The sequence below is a fragment of the Triticum urartu genome, chromosome 4A, assembly GCF_056163025.1.
Source record: "Triticum urartu cultivar PI428250 chromosome 4A, HENAU_Tu73, whole genome shotgun sequence".
Taxonomy (NCBI): domain Eukaryota; kingdom Viridiplantae; phylum Streptophyta; class Magnoliopsida; order Poales; family Poaceae; genus Triticum; species Triticum urartu.
Genome location: NC_141876.1, coordinates 420,358,326 through 420,375,499, shown reverse-complemented (window position 1 = coordinate 420,375,499; position 17,174 = coordinate 420,358,326).

Genomic DNA, 17,174 nt, shown 5'->3' with positions numbered 1-17,174 from the left:
ATCCAGATATTGGCTTTCTTGCAGCAAAAGAAGGGCACTAACCGCCTTACGAGGTGGCCATGAGGGTCAGTGGTGCGCGCCCCTACCTCATGGCCCCCTCGGGCATCGTCTCGCGTTGATTCTTCTTCCCAAAAATCACATATATTCCGAAAAAAATATCCGTAAGTTTTTATCCTGTTTGAACTCTGTTTGATATGGATTTTCTGCAAAACAAAAAACATGCAACAAACAGGAACTGGCACTAGGCACTGGATCAATATGTTAGTCCCAAAAATAGTATAAAAAGTTGCCAAAAGTATATTAAAGTTGTATAATATTGGCATGGAACAATCAAAAATTATAGATATGATGGAGACGTATCAGAATACTTGGCATAAAGTTGATGTTCTCGAAGCTTCTCTAGAACAAGTCGAAGATGTTCAGCATGTTCTTCTTTGTTCTTTGAATATACCAGGATATCATCCAGATGGACTACGACGAACTTGGCAAGGTAATCCATGAATATGTAGTTCATCAGACGGGAGAGTGTGGCTGGAGCATTGGTCAAGCCAAAACACATGACGGTGTACTCGTAAGAACCATAACGAGTGACGAATGAGGTCTTTGGAATATCGTCTTCACGAGCATGGATCTGGTGGTAACCCAACCTCAAGTCGAGTTTAGAGAATATTGATGAACCAGCTAGTTGATCATATAGATCATTGATCCGAGGAAGGGGATATTTGTTCTGAATTGTAGTTTGGTTGATAGGATGGTAGTCTTGGACCAAACGGTTCGTTCTGTCCTTCTTCTTGACGAAGAGAGAAGGTGCTCCTCAATCGGAGCAACTTGGACGAATGAAACCCTTGTGAAGAGATTTGTCAATTTCCTCCTTAAGTTCAAGGAGCTCATGAGGTGGCATATTGTAGGGTCGTTTGGCGATAGGAACAGTGCCTGGTTTCAAGTCGATGACAAACTTGACAGCCCGAGCAAGGGGTATTCCTAGAAGTTCTTCTGGAAAGACGTCTAGGAAGTCACGAACAACTGGAATCTTTTCAATTCCCTCAAGAGGTGCTGCGGTCAACGCATTCAAGACATAAAGCCGTGCTTCGGCATTTTGAACAATCTGAGCATGGCAGCTTACTATGTCATTGGAAGGATGTAGGAGATGAACGACTTTGGTGGCGCAAACGATAGAGGCAGTATGTGCTTTCAACCATTCCATTCCCAGAATGAGATCAATGTTGGAAGCCTCCGGAATAATGGGAGGAACATGAAATTCCAACCCTTCGATTTCAACGGGGACGTCGCAACCAATCATGGTAGTTCGACACTGACCTGCAGGGGTGCGTACCACAATCGGAGTGTTCATGGGCTCGCATAGAATGTCGTGTGCGTATGTGATACGTCTCCAATGTATCTATAATTTTTGATTGCTCCATGCTATATTATCTACTGTTTTGGACTATATTGGGCTTTATTTTCCACTTTTATATTATTTTTGGGACTAACCTATTAACCGGAGGCCTAGCCTAGAATTGTTGTTTTTTGCCTATTTCAGTGTTTCGGATAAACAGAATATCAAACGGAGTCCAAATGGAATAAAATCTTCGGGAACGTGATTTTCTCACCAAATGTGATCCAAGAGACTTGGACCCTACTGCAAGGGATCAAAGAGGAGGTCACGAGGGTGGGTCCCCTCCCCACCTAGGGCGCGCCCCCTGCCTCATGGGCCCCTCGGTGCTCCACCGACGTACTCCTTCCTCCTATATATACACACGTACCCCCAAATGATCAGAACAGGAGCCAAAAACCTAATTCCACCGCCGCAACTTTCTGTATCCACAAGATCCCATCTAGGGGCCTGTTCCGGAGCTCCGCCGGAAGAGGGCCGTCATCATGGAGGGCTTCTACATCATCCTAGCCCCTCCAATGAAGTGTGAGTAGTTTACCTTAGACCTTCGGGTCCATAATTAGTAGCTAGATGGCTTCTTCTCTCTCTTTGAATATCAATACAAAGTTCTCCCCCTCTCTTGTGGAGATCTATTCGATGTAATCTTCTTTTTACGGTGTGTTTGTTGAGACCGATGAATTGTGGGTTTATGATCAAGTCTATCTATGAATAATATTTGAATCTTCGCTGAATTCTTTTATGTATGATTGGTTATCTTTGCAAGTCTCTTCGAATTATCTGTTTGGTTTGGCCAACTAGATTGGTAGTTCTTTCCATGGGAGAAGTGCTTAGCTTTGGGTTCGATCTTGCGGTGTCCTTACCCAGTGACAGAAGGGGCAGCAAGGCACGTATTGTATCGTTGCCATCGAGGATAACAAGATGGGGTTTATTTCATATTGCATGAATTTATCTCTCTACATCATGTCATCTTGCTTAAGGCGTTACTCTGTTTTTAACTTAATACTCTAGAGGCATGCTGGATAGCGGCCGATGAGTGGAGTAATAGTAGTAGATGCAGAATCGTTTCGATCTACTTGTCACGGACGTGATTCCTATATACATGATCATACCTATATATTCTCATAATTATGCTCAATTCTATCAATTGCTCAACAGTAATTTGTTCACCCACCGTAGAATACTTATGCTCTTGAGAGAAGCCACTAGTGAAACCTATGGCCCCTGGGTCTATTCTCATCATATCAATCTCCATCACTTTAATATTGTTTTGCTTTTTTACTTTGCTTTTACTTTTTACTTTGCATCTTTATATCAAAAATACCAAAAATATTATATCTATCAGATCTCACTCTCGTAAGTGACCGTGAAGGGCTTGACAACCCCTAATCGCGTTGGTTACGAGTAGCTATCGCTTTGTGCAGGTACGAGGGACTTGAGCGTGGGCTCCAACTGGATTGATACCTTGGTTCTCAAAAACTGAGGGAAATACTTACGCTACTCTGCTGCATCATCCCTTCCTCTTCGGGGAAAACCAACACAAGCTCAAGATGTAGCAAGAAGGATTTCTGGCGCCGTTGCCGGGGAGTCTACGCAAAAAGTCAATATACCAAGTACCCATCACAATCCCAATCTCTCTCATTACATTATTTGCCATTTGCCTCTCGTTTTCCTCTCCCCCTAATTCACCCTTGTCGTTTTATTCGCCCTCTCTCTCTATCCTCCCTCTCTATTTGCCTCTTTTTGCCCGTTTGCTTTTGTTTGCTCGTGTGTTAGATTGTTTGTTTGTCGCGATGGCTCAAGATACTAGTAAATTGTGTGACTTCACCAATACCAATAATAATGATTTCCTTAGCACTCCGATTGCTCCTCTTACCGATGTTGTATCTTGTGAAATTAATACTGCGTTGTTGAATCTTGTTATGAAAGATCAATTCGCTGCCTTCCTAGCGAAGATGCCGCTACTCATCTGAATAGCTTTGTTGATTTATGTGATATGCAAAATAAAAAAGATGTCAACAATGATGTCGTTAAATTGAAGCTATTTCCTTTTTAGCTTAGAGATCGTGCTAAAGCTTGGTTTTCGTCTTTGCCTAAGAATAGTATTGATTCATGGAACAAGTGAAAGATGCTTTTATCTCTAAGTATTTTCCTCCCGCTAAAATCATCTCTCTTAGAAACGGTATAATGAACTTTAAACAACTTGATCATGAACATGTTGCACAAGCTTGGGAGAGAATGAAATTAATGATACATAATTGCCCTAATCATGGTTTGAATTTGTGGATGATTATACAAAAATTTTATGCCAAATTGAATTTTGCTTCTAGAAATCTTTTAGATTCGGCCGCGGGAGGCACTTTTATGGAAATCACTTTAGGAGATGCTACTAAACCCCTAGATAATATTATGGTTAATTATTCTCAATGGCATACTGAAAGAACTTCTAATAAAAAAAGTGCATGCGATAGAAGAAATTAATGTGTTGAGTGGAAAGATGGATGAACTTATGAAATTATTTGCTACTAAGAGTGTTTCTTCTGATCCTAATGATATGCCTTTGTCTACTTTGATTGAGAATAACAATGAATCTATGGATGTGAATTTTGTTGGTAGGAATAATTTTGGTAACAATGCTTATAGAGGGAATTTTAATCCTAGGCCATATCCTAGTAATCCTTCTAATAATTATGGGAATTCCTACAACAACTCTTATGGAAATTATAATAAGATGCCCTCTGATTTTGAATCTGATATTAAAGAATTTATTTCTTCGCAAAAGAATTTTAATGCTATGATTGAAGAAAAATTGCTTAAGATTGATGATTTGGCTAGGAACGTTGATAGAATTGATCTTGATGTTGATGCTTTGAAACTTAGATCTATCCCACCTAAGCATGATATCAATGAGTCTCTAAAAGCCATGAGAATTTCAATTGATGAGTGTAAAGAAAGAACCGCTAGGGTGCGTGCTTCCAAAATGCCTTTATTAAAGCGTGTTCTTCCAATTCCTATGAAAATCAAGACGGAGATCTAAAAGTTATTGATGTGTCTCCAATTAAATATTTATTTTGCAATATGAATCTTGATGAAACTGAATATGATCTTCCTTTACCTAGAAGGCGTTCTAAAAATTCGGAGTATTTAGATCTTAATGATGAAATTGATGAACGTGGGATTGAAAGAAATAAAAATCTAGATGTTGCTAAACCCACTATATTGGATTTCAAGGAATTTAATTATGAAAGATGTTCTTTGATTGATTGTATTTCCTTGTTGCAATCCATGCTAAATTCTCCACATGCTTATAGTCAAAATAAAGCCTTCACCGAACATATTGTTGATGCCTTGATGCAATCTTATGAAGAAAAACTTGAGTTGAAAGTTTCTATCCCTAGAAACTCTATCATGAGTTTTATGCTTTGTGTGATTTGGGTGCTAGTGTCTCTACTATTCCCAAGACTTTGTGTGATTTACTAGATTTCCGTAATTTTGATGATTGCTCTCTAAACTTGCATCTTGCAGATTCCACTATTAAGAAACCTATGGGAAGAATTAATGATGTTCTTATTGTTGCAAATAGGAATTATGTGCCCATAGATTTCATTGTTCTTGATATAGATTGCAATCCTTCTTGCCCTATTATTCTTGGTAGACCTTTCCTTAGAACGGTTGGTGCGATTATTGATATGAAGGAAGGGAATATTAGATTTCAATTTCCATTCAAAAAGGGCATGGAACACTTTCCAAGAAAGAAAATAAAATTACCATATGAAACTATCATGAGAGCCACTTATGGATTGCCTACCAAAGATGGCAACACTTAGATCTATCCTTGCTTGTTATGCCTAGCTAGGGGCGTTAAACGATAGCGCTTGTTGGGAGGCAACCCAATTTTATTTTTATTCCTTGATTTTTGCTCCTGTTTATTAATAAATAAATTATTTAGCCTCTGTTTTGGTTGTGTTTTTTGTGTTTAATTAGTGTTTGTGCCAAGTAGAACCGTTGGGAAGACTTGGGGAAAGTCTTGTTGAACTTGCTGTAAAAAACAGAAACTTTAGCACTCACGGGAAATGCTGTCATTTTTATTTTAAGAGTGCTATTTAGTTAATTCTTTTTTCAGATGATATATAGATAAATTCCTCACGTCCAGCAATTTATTTTAGAATATTTGGGGTTCCAGATCTTGCGCTAGCTACAGATTACTACAGACTGTTCTGTTTTTGACAGATTCTGTTTTTCTTGTGTTGTTTGCTTATTTTGATGAATCTATGGCTAGTAAAATAGTTTATAATCCATAGAGAAGTTGGAATACAGTAGTTTTAACACCAATATAAATAAAGAATGAGTTCATTACAGTACCTTGAAGTGGTCTTTTGTTTTCTTTCGCTAACGGAGCTCACGAGTTTTCTATTTTGAGTTTTGTGTTGTGAAGTTTTCAAGTTTTGGGTGAATTCTTTTGATGGATCATGGAACAAGGAGTGGAAAGAGCCTAAGCTAGGGGATGCCCATGGCATCCCCAAGATAATCCAAGGACACCAAAAAGTCAAAGCTTGGGGATGCCCTGGAAGGCATCCCCTCTTTTCGTCCACTTCCATCGGTAATTTACTTGGAGCTATATTTTTATTCACCAACATGATATGTGTTTTGCTTGGAGCGTCTTGTATTATGTGTGTCTTTGTTTGTTAGTATGCCACAATCATTCTTGCTGTACACACCTTTTGAGAGAGCCATACATGAATTAAAATTTGATAGAATACTCTATGTGCTTCATTTATATCTTTTGAGCGTAGTAATTTTGCTCTATGTTCTTCACTTATATCCTTTGAGCTAGATAATTTTGCTCTATGTGCTTCACTTATATATTTTGAGCTAGGTAATTTTTCTCAATGCGCTTCACTTAAATCATTTAGAGAACGGTGGTGGATTCGTTTTAAAGAAACTATTGATCTCTCATGCTTCACTTAAATTAATTTGAGAGTCTCTTAATAGCATGGTAATTTGCTTAATAATAATATGCTTGGTATTCAAGATGTCTGAAACTTTCTTTTGAGTGTGTTGAATACTAAGAAAGGATTGAAGCATGATAATTGTTTTGAGATATGGAGGTGATAATATTAAAGTCATGCTAGTTGAGTAGTTGTGAATTTAAAGAATATTTGTGTTGAAGTTTGTGATTCCTGTAGCATGCACGTATGGTGAACCGTTATGTGATGAAGTCGGAGCATGATTTATTTATTGATTCTCTTCCTTATGAGTGGAGGTCGGGGACGAGCGATGGCCTTTTCCTACCAATCTATCCCCCTAGGAGCATGCACGTAATACTTTGCTTTCATAACTTCTAGATTTTTGCAATAAGTATATGAGTTCTTTATGACTAATGTTGAGTCCATGGATCATACGCACTCCCACCCTTCCACCCTTGCTAGCCTCTCTAATACCGCGCAACTTTCGTCGGTATCATACACCTACCATATACCTTCCTCAAAACAGCCACCATACATACCTATTATGGCATTTCCATAGCCATTCCGAGATATATTGCCATGCAACTTTCCACCATCTAGTTCATCATGACACATCCATCATTGTCATATTGCTTAGCATGATCATGTAGTTGACATAGTACTTGTGGCAAAGCCACCTTCATAATTCTTTCATACTTGTCACTCTTGATTCATTGCATATCCCGGTACACAGCCGGAGGCATTCATATAGAGTCATACTTTGTTTTAGTATCGAGTTGTAATCATTGAGTTGTAAATAAATAGAAGTGTGATGATCATCATTCAATAGAGCATTGTCCCAAAAAAGAGAAAGGCCAAAAAAAAGAAGGCCCAAAAAAAGGGGGCAATGCTACTATCCTTTTTTCCACACTTGTGCTTCAAAGTAGCACCATGATATAGCGAGTCTCATATATTGTGCTTCAAAGTAGCACCATGTTCTTCATATAGAGAGTCTCATATGTTGTCACTTTCATATACTAGTGGGAATTTTATGTTATGGAACTTGGCTTGTATATTCCAATGATGGGCTTCCTCAAATTTCCCTAGGTCTTCATGAGCAAGCAAGTTGGATGCACACCCACTAGTTTCTTTTGTTGAGCTTTCATACATTTATAGCTCTAGTGCATCCGTTGCATGGCAATCCCTACTCACTCACATTGATATCTATTGATGGGCATCTCCATAGCCCGTTGATACGCCTAGTTGATGTGAGACTATCTTCTCCTTTTTGTCTTCTCCACAACCACCATTCTATTCCACCTATAGTGCTATATCCATGGCTCACGCTCATGTATTGCGTGAAGATTGAAAAAGTTTTGAAAAAATTAGAGTATGAAACAATTGCTTGGCTTGTCATCGGGGTTGTGCAAATACTTTGTGTGGGGAAGATGGAGCATAGCCATACTATATGATTTTGTAGGGATAAATTTCTTTGGCCATGTTATGTTGAGAAGACATAATTGCTTTGTTAGTATGCTTGAAGTATTATTATTTTATATGTCAATATAAACTTTTGTCTGGAATCTTTCTAATCTGAATATTCATACCACAATTAAGAAGATCTAAATTGAAATTATGCCAAGTAGCACTCCGCATCAAAAATTCTCTTTTTATCATTTACCTACTCGAGGACAAGCAAGAATTAAGCTTGGGGATGCCTGATATGTCTCCAACGTATCTATAATTTTTGATTGCTCCATGCTATATTATCTACTGTTTTGGACAATATTGGGATTTATTTTCCACTTTTATATTATTTTTGTGACTAACCTATTAACCGGAGGCCCAGCCCAGAATTGTTGTTTTTTGCCTATTTCAGTGTTTCGGATAAACAGAATATCAAACGGAGTCCAAACGGAATAAAATCTTCGGGAACGTGATTTTCTCACCAAACGTGATCAAGGAGACTTAGACCCTACTGCAAGGGATCAAAGAGGAGGTCATGAGGGTGGGGGCGCCCCCCCCCCCTAGGGCGTGCCCCCTGCCTCGTGGGCCCCTCGGTGCTCCACCGACGTACTCCTTCCTCCTATATATATACACACGTACCCCCAAACGATCAGAGCAGGAACCAAAAACCTAATTCCACCGCTGCAACTTTCTGTATCCATGAGATCCCATCTCGGGGCCTGTTCCGGAGCTCCGCCGGAAGAGGGCCGTCATCATGGAGGGCTTCTACATCATCCTAGCCCCTCCGATGAAGTGTGAGTAGTTTACCTCAGACCTTCGGGTCCATAGTTAGTAGCTAGATGGCTTCTTCTCTCTCTTTGAGTCTCAATATAAAGTTCTCCCCCTCTCTTCTGGAGATCTATTCGATGTAATCTTCTTTTTGCGGTGTGTTTGTTGAGACCGATGAATTGTGGGTTTATGATCAAGTCTATCTATGAATAATATTTGAATCTTCTCTGAATTTTTTTATGTATGATTGGTTATCTTTGCAAGTCTCTTCGAATTATCCGTTTGGTTTGGCCAACTAGATTGGTAGTTCTTGCCATGGGAGAAGTGCTTAGCTTTGGGTTCGATCTTGCGGTGTCCTTACCCAGTGACAGAAGGGGCAGCAAGGCACATATTGTATCGTTGCCATCGAGGATAACAAGATGGGGTTTATTTCATATTGCATGAATTTATTTCTCTACATCATGTCATCTTGCTTAAGGCGTTACTCTGTTTTTAACATAATACTCTAGATGCATGCTGGATAGCGGTCGATGAGTGGAGTAATAGTAGTAGATGCAGAATCGTTTCGATCTACTTATCACGGAAGTGATGCCTATATACATGATCATTCCTAGATATTCTCATAATTATGCTCAATTCTATCAATTGCTCAACAGTAATTTGTTCACCCACCGTAGAATACTTATGCTCTTGAGAGAAGCCACTAGTGAAACATGTGGCCCCGGGGTCTATTCTCATCATATCAATCTCCATCACTTTAATATTGTTTTGCTTTTTTACTTTGCTTTTACTTTTTACTTTGCATCTTTATATCAAAAATACCAAAAATATTATATCTATCAGATCTCACTCTCGTAAGTGACTGTGAAGGGCTTGACAATCCCTAATCGCGTTGGTTGCGAGTAGCTATCGCTTTGTGCAGGTACGAGGGACTTGAGCGTGGGCTCCTACTGGATTGATACCTTGGTTCTCAAAAACTGAGGGAAATACTTACGCTACTCTGCTGCATCATCCCTTCCTCTTCAGGGAAAACCAACGCAAGCTCAAGACGTAGCAGTATGCAAAATTTTCTGACATGAATGAATGCGATGCTCCTGAATCAAACAAAACAGATAATGGTACTGAATTAACAAGGAGAGTACCCATCACAGTGGCAGGCTGGTCTTGAGCTTCATTCAGATCAACATGATTAGCCTGACCACGACCATAAGTTCTGGCATTGTTGTTGCAGGGTTGATTGATACCAGGAGCATTAGAAGACAGAGCCAGCTAATTCTGATTCTGAGGGCAGTTCCTGGAACGGTGACCTAGAAGGCCACACTTGAAGCACAGACCATCATTGGGATTGGGAGCAGGAGCTTGGGGTGGTGCAGTCCGAAGAGGCTGCCTCGTTGGTGGAGGAGGCAGACACGGAGCAGCATAGGACTGTCTTGGTGTAGGTGCAGTTGGACGATACATGCTGTGGGGAATCCATATCCGACGCTTCTGCGCTGACGGGCCCAAAGATGAGCCAGCATCACGGATGCGCCTGAGGGATCCCTGGTGTTCCTGAACACCAGTATCAACCTGAATAGCCTTGTTCACCAGGTGGCAAAGTTGGCAAAGTCATGAACAAGCAGTGCTAGCTTGATATTAGGGTGAAGTCCATCACGAAACTTTTCTTGCCTACGAGCATTAGTTGCAATGTATTCTTCAGCATAACGAGACAAGTCCAAAAATTCCCGCAGATAAGCATCTACAGTCTTGTTGCCTTGGGTGAGGTTGTGGAACTTGTGCTTCTTCTTGTCCATGATTCCCTAAGGAATGAAGCAGGCACAGAAAGCAGCTTGGAAATCCAACCAAGTGATGATTGTTCCAGCCGGCAGAGTACGCCTGTGGCTGTCCCACCATTGAGCAGCGGGACCCTTGAGGAAGAAGGATGCGAAGGTGACATAGCTTGTAGGGGCTACATCAGCAGACTCCATTTCATATGTGATGTCGTGGAGCTAGTCATCAGCATCAAGGGGTTGAGTTGAGCTGCGGTAAATAGTTGGTTTGAGGTGCATGAAGTCCTGCAGAGTTATTGCGGTTGGCTGTTGATTCATGTTCGGATGAGGAAACTGAGCCATCATTCCTTCCATGAACTGGCGATACAGCTCAAACTATTGCATCATTCCGGCCATGAATTCAGGCGGCGGTGGAGCGTGGCCACCACGGCCACGACCAGCAGGTCTAACCATCCTGCTAAGATGTAACAGGGGGTAGTTCAGCAATGAGCATTTGCAAAGACAAGGATCATTCATGATGAAACATGCATAATGAAAGAGGTACGTTGGATACCACATAGTAGTCAAGACGACAGTGTGTGTACTATTCAAAATACTATTCTCAGGAATAACTATGGTTTATCCAACTTTGGGGTGAATGTGGTCATGGGATCCTAATGTTAGAGTTAGTAAATTCGTTTAACCCGAATGGAAGAGAGATTAGAATCCCAGAGTATAGACGGGGAGTAAAATATCCTAATACCACCCAATGGCGACATGGGCCCGTAAGACACACATCCATGTTAGTAAAAGTTTTTTAGTGACTAGACTCAACTTCGGCCAAGGAGTTGGAAAGGGGTCTACCTACAGGCAGTCGGCTCTAATACCAACTTGTGATACCCCCGATTCAATCATACACTAATCATACACGCAAATGTGTACGATCAAGATCAGGGACTCACGGGAAGATATCATGACACAGCTCTAGACACAAATTAAAATAACACAAGGTTTATACTACAAGCCATGGGCCTCGAGGGCTCAAATACATAAGCTCAAAAACAAACTAGTCAGCGAAAGCAACAATATCAGAGTACGGACATAATTTAGACAAGTTTGCCTTAAGAAGGCTAGCACAAAAGCAATAACGATCGAAAAGGCAAGGCCTCCTGCCTGGGAGCCTCCTAACTACTCCAGGTCGTCAGTGGCCGTCATGTAGTAGTAGGCACCCTCGGGGTAGTAGTAATCATCAGTGGTGTCGTCTGGCTCCCGGGATCCGTCATCTGGTCGCAACAATCGCGTATGGGGGAAAGAGGTAGCAAAGCAGCCGTGAGTACTCATCCAAAGTACTCGCAAGACTTACATCAGATCTAAACTAAATATGCATCTATATCAAAGGAATGGGCTGTATTTGTGGACTAAACTGCAGAATGCTAGAAGAGAAGGGGAAAGCCTAGCCTATCAAAGACTAGCATCTTCAAGCAGCTCCAAGCATCTTGCAGCATCCGAAGAGATAAGAGTGGCATATTATAATATTAGTAGGTTTGTTGTAACATTGCACAGAGATCACTTCCTCGACTCCCTGCGAGGAAACAATCCCAAAGCCATCATATCCATTACATGCCTCAGCATCCAGTATCCAGTTCTAGTTGTATCGATCGGGATACAACTCCGAGCGTCCGTTACCATAGGACAAGCTATCGATAGATGTTTTCTTCCCTACAGGGGTGTGCCAACTTACCCACCACGTTCGCTTAACTCCAGGCGGACACACTTTACTGGGTCATGCTCGGCCTCGGCCAAACAATACGCTGCAACCCGACCTAGGCTTAATAGAGAGGTCAGCATGCCGGACAAAACCTATGCCCCGAGGGGTCTTGGGCCATCGCCCCGGGAACTCCTGCACGTTGCGTGGGCGGCCGGTGAGCAGACCTAGCTACCTCCTTAAAAAGGAAGGTGCTTACGCAGTACAACCCGGCGCGCGCCGCTTAGTCGCATGACGTCTATTAAGCTTCGGCTGATGCATACAATGCAGAATGCCCATACTATGCCCACGTGATGGTTAGTGCTATCAGGCCAGAGGCCCCTCGGATCAAATATCCAAACCATTAGTGTGTTGGTGGTGCGGTCACGAGCATAGACTCATGAAAGATGTGACCCCGTCGCCCCGTCTCGAGGACTTGCGACAAGGGCTAAGAGTGCCCGACCACGCCTCGTATTCAACTCTCGGGTACCCTCCAGGTCAACCCGTCTCCACATCACTCGTGGGTACCCCTCAGGGTCGACCCACCTTTCCAAGTAACAGTTGTAAAGTCCAAGTATCCGTGTGTCCAAACATCAAGGGGAAAACCCAAGGAATCACCCTCGATGAATTCCACTCGATGTAACAATCAAGGTGAACGTAAGAGGAACCACCCTCGAGGTTCACATTTGAGGGGTTCCACGACAGAGTCATATCGGGAGTGGTTAAGAAGGAATCACCCTCGGTGACCACGACCAAATAGCTACACTACAGGGTTAACATCAGAAGTGTTGTCGAGGTACCACCCACGGCACTCAATAGTAACTCTGCAGAGTCGTACAACTAAGGGGGGTGATGTGTGGTGTCGGGGCCTAGACGTCGATCACGTTGATCGAGTCATCGAACATTAAGCAGGGAAACGGGGACAAGGTGGGGGTCACTGATGGATCTCTAACCAACCTATACTAAGTAGTTTAGCATAAGCAAGTAAGGTATGAAAGCAAGTAACAACAATAGGATATGCATCAGAATAGGATCATACAAAAAGCAGTAGCAGTTCTAATGCAAGCATGAGAGGGAAATAAATGGGCGATATCGGAATGCTCAAGGGGGGTTTGCTTGCCTGGAAGCTCTGCTGAAAAGGAAGAAGTGTCGTCGACGTAGTCCATCACCGGGGTATCATCGGCCTCGGGGTCTATCAAAGAGAACAGGGGGAAGAAACAGTAAATATAAGCAAACAGATGCAACACTAAGCATGACATGACGATATGCAGAACTAGGGGGTGTTCTAACGCAGTACTACACGTTGCAGACGGAGGGGAAAAACATCCGAGGATGAATTCTCGGCGTTAGACGGATTCTGGACAGGTGGAAGAGAATGGACGGTTCCATGTTCAGCATGCTAGGCGCATGTGACAGGTGAACGGACCGTGTATTCGGATTTGTTGGATTTTTCTGAGCAACTTTCATATATAAAACTTTTTCATCCGAGTTGCAGATTAATTTATATGAATTTTCAAAGATTAAAGTACTTACTGAAATTAATTAAATTAACAGAAAGGAATTACTCTGTCAGCATGACATCATTGCGACGTCAGCAGTCAACAGGACGGCTGACCAGGTCAAACTAACCAGTGGGTCCCACCTGTCATAGACAACGGGGCTAACAGAGTTTTATTTTAACTAAGCAGCGTTCACTACTTCAGGATGCTGCTAATGCGACACTACGATCAGAGACCCTTCGACGAAACTGTGTGCGATGCAATAATCGCAAACGGTGGTGTAAAAACCGTCAAAAAGGTGCAAAACATTTGCGATGATGGATGCATAAAACATGGTTCAGATTTTAGTTGCATGTGCAATTCAGGGCATACGGTTCAGTTCAATTAACCGTTTTCGATGAGGAGGAACAAAAGAAACGAGCAGCCAGACGAAGGTGTGTGCGATGTACAGCATACGGTTCACTCGGATGAACTGTTTGTGATTAGGTAACACAAAAGAAACGGTTAGCCAAATCAAGGTGTGTGCTATGTACAGCATACAGTTCACTCGGATGAACTGTTTGTGATTAGGCAACACAAAAGAAACGGTCAGCCAGATCAAGGTGTGTGCAATGTATGACATGTGGTTCACCCGGATGAAGTGTTTGCATTAAGACAAGAGAACAGAAACGGTTCAATATAACAAATACAATAAATATTGCAAGGTTCAAATTCAAAGATTACATCGCCCAAATTCAAACATTGCAAGCTGTGTCATTTCTGAAAAGGGATCAGCCGCTGACAAGTCATGTATGGGTTTGACACAATAACTTCCAATTGCTTTGCCATATGCTCTTCCAATACGAAGTTTGGCATTTTTGGAGGCACTTCCATTCTGCGGTACCTGCCGGCTCTGATAATCATACCATTGATCTTTCCTAATTAAATGTGTGTTCAACCTCAGTACCCTCAGCACCTTTGCTCTGGCAAGAAAGAACCTAGCGAGTGTAATCTCCGGTGGGGTCCCTCGGTAGGAGTTCAGAGTAATATTTGAGAGATGCAGATCCAGGCATCCGATGTGATTGTCGTTATAAACATCTTCCAGCGGGCCTAATATGCACTGCAAAAGAAGAGAACGTGTTAGTGCCTACATGTAGTTTTGAACACTGCTGCACACCCATTTGGTTTGCAGGATTTGTAAAATGCACCAATGTGCCATCTTCGATCTGGCATGATTTACATGGGCATTTGATTACAATCTAGAAACATGTAGCCTTCTTCACAAGAGGTTGGATTGGACGAAAAATTCCCTAAGAAAACTAGTACATATGAATCCAAAGGAGAAATGCTTATGGACGATTCTAACCATATGAATGAAGCAACCAATATCGGGTGGGGGTGTATGTCCTAAAATCCTCCAGAATTCCTTCAGAAATCGTAGTACATTGTCATTGTAAACTTGGGAAAAGGTGCAAAAAATTGAACTCCCTTATGGTTAACATTTAACAGGAAAGGAACATCACCTCGATATACAGCTTCTTCACACATGGAAAGCATCTCAGGCAACTAAAAACTTGGTCCAGGTTGGGGACGACAGATTCTAGTGCCAAGACCTTCACTGTGTCCAGAGTCTGGGTGAAGCTTCGCTGGATGACAGATGAACATACATCTTCAAAACTAAAAATAACATTGATATCAAGAAGGAGAGGTATATAAGGTGATTGTTGTACCTGAAAGTTGTAGTATTTGACAAACGAGTAGCCCACCACTTTCAATTTCGGCGCAGAAATGACATTGATTCTTGTTGGACCTTGTTGATCAACTACAAGTAATCTCACAAGTGAAGGTGTGTCCTGGATGACCATACTGTGGTCCACCTTTTGTGATCTCTTGTTGCAGCACCAGCAACACACATAAATAGTCCGGAGAGTCCTGGAGGTGATGTGCAAGGCACTCGACCAATTCATCCCCTGAAGACGAAGGAACTCGAGTGCAGTACAGCTACGGAGCAGACGCTCCATGTCATCCTTCGGGATGCGGACGGCGACGAGCTCGAGGTGCTTTAGTCGTGGTAGAAAAAGAGTGGGCGCGTCATTAAGGGGGGGTGGCAGTTCATGAACTTGGCGAGGCGTAGCGTGGGCGCGAAGCAGAGCGCGGACGTTGGCAGCAAGCGCATATGCCCATCATTATAACTTAGCTTCTCGAGCTGATCTATGGCGCGGGATCGGAACCACTCGTCAAGCTTGGCTCATTCCTTGCCATTGGAACGGAACTTGCCCGCGATAAGGCCTTTGATTGGGCCATCATGACTGCTGAGGATCTGGGAGAATGCACCCAAGCTTTGGCGATAGCCATGGCAGAGCTTGTGTGTGTCGAGGAGGTCGACAGGGGTGCGGAGCCATAGGGAGCGCCACCGCCGGGAAAGGGCGGATGCCCTCGCCCGATATTTGATTGGGAGGAGGGATATGATGACTATAAACATATCATCGCGGAGGTTGTTGATGAAGTCTAGGCCTGCTGGAGTCACTTGCGGCTCTTTCTCGACCCACCTCCGCTTGTTGGCAGCCTCGTACTCCACCTCATCGGCGGGGACGGAAACCTCTGTCTCCATATTCACGTCGTGCTCTGGTGCTTCAGCAGCCCCGGCGTCGCCACTCCCTCAGATAGGGTGCTTCGACGGCATCCTCGTACACTGACGGTTTTGAGGACTCAGAGCAGCGTCGAGGATGCGGGCGGAGAGAGAGGAATTGTGTGTGTGGCAAGGATGGGGGGTGCGGCCGCTCGGCGGTGCCATTAATATAGACTAGTGGGAGCGAGGCGGGCGGCGGTCCAAGGCTGTCTCGCTTCCCGCTAAGAACGACTGCTTAATCTCTAGTATAAATGAAATCTATGCTTAATCCCGGTGAGAACTATTAATTTTTAGCTGCATATTTTGACAAATCGCAGTGTCTCTTGGCTTAGCGCCGAAGTCTGGCTTTAATTTGCATACCGTAATCTGAACCGTTTGCATTGAAGAGATGCACAGATCCTGCGCTGAACAGCTTGTACGCTTCCCAGTGAGCCTACGCATTGGACTGCGCTCGCACGCCTCCCGTTCAGTCAAGCAGCTGTCCACACGGCACCTCCTATAGCCATTAAAACCAAGACACGTGGCGTCACGTGAATGGTAAACCGAACGCACACGGTTTGAATTATACAAACGTTCGAGATATTAAAGTGGCAGTTATTTTTTTTCAAAATGCTTTTGTTAGCTGTCATTATTCGAGTGTGCCTTCTCTAAAAATGGACACAAAAATTACCACAGCATGTCGGGTGCCATTCCATGACAGCATGCCAAGTTTCATGAATTTCAGACGAGTTTTAGATTTACTAGAATTTAAAAACAAAGTATCTCAATGTTTTGTCGGCAATCAACGGCGCCCTGGTGTTTGAAATTCATTATCATTTCTTGCATGGGACCTAATCATGCACCCAAGGACACAGATTTGATTTTTCAACCAATTTATATGCAGTGGAGCATGCGCATGTAGCTCAAATTTTAATTATGCACATAAATGCATTGAAAAATCACATAATGCATAAAAATGTCCAAACGAACCCCGAAAAATAACAAAAATTCACACAACACTCCTGTTG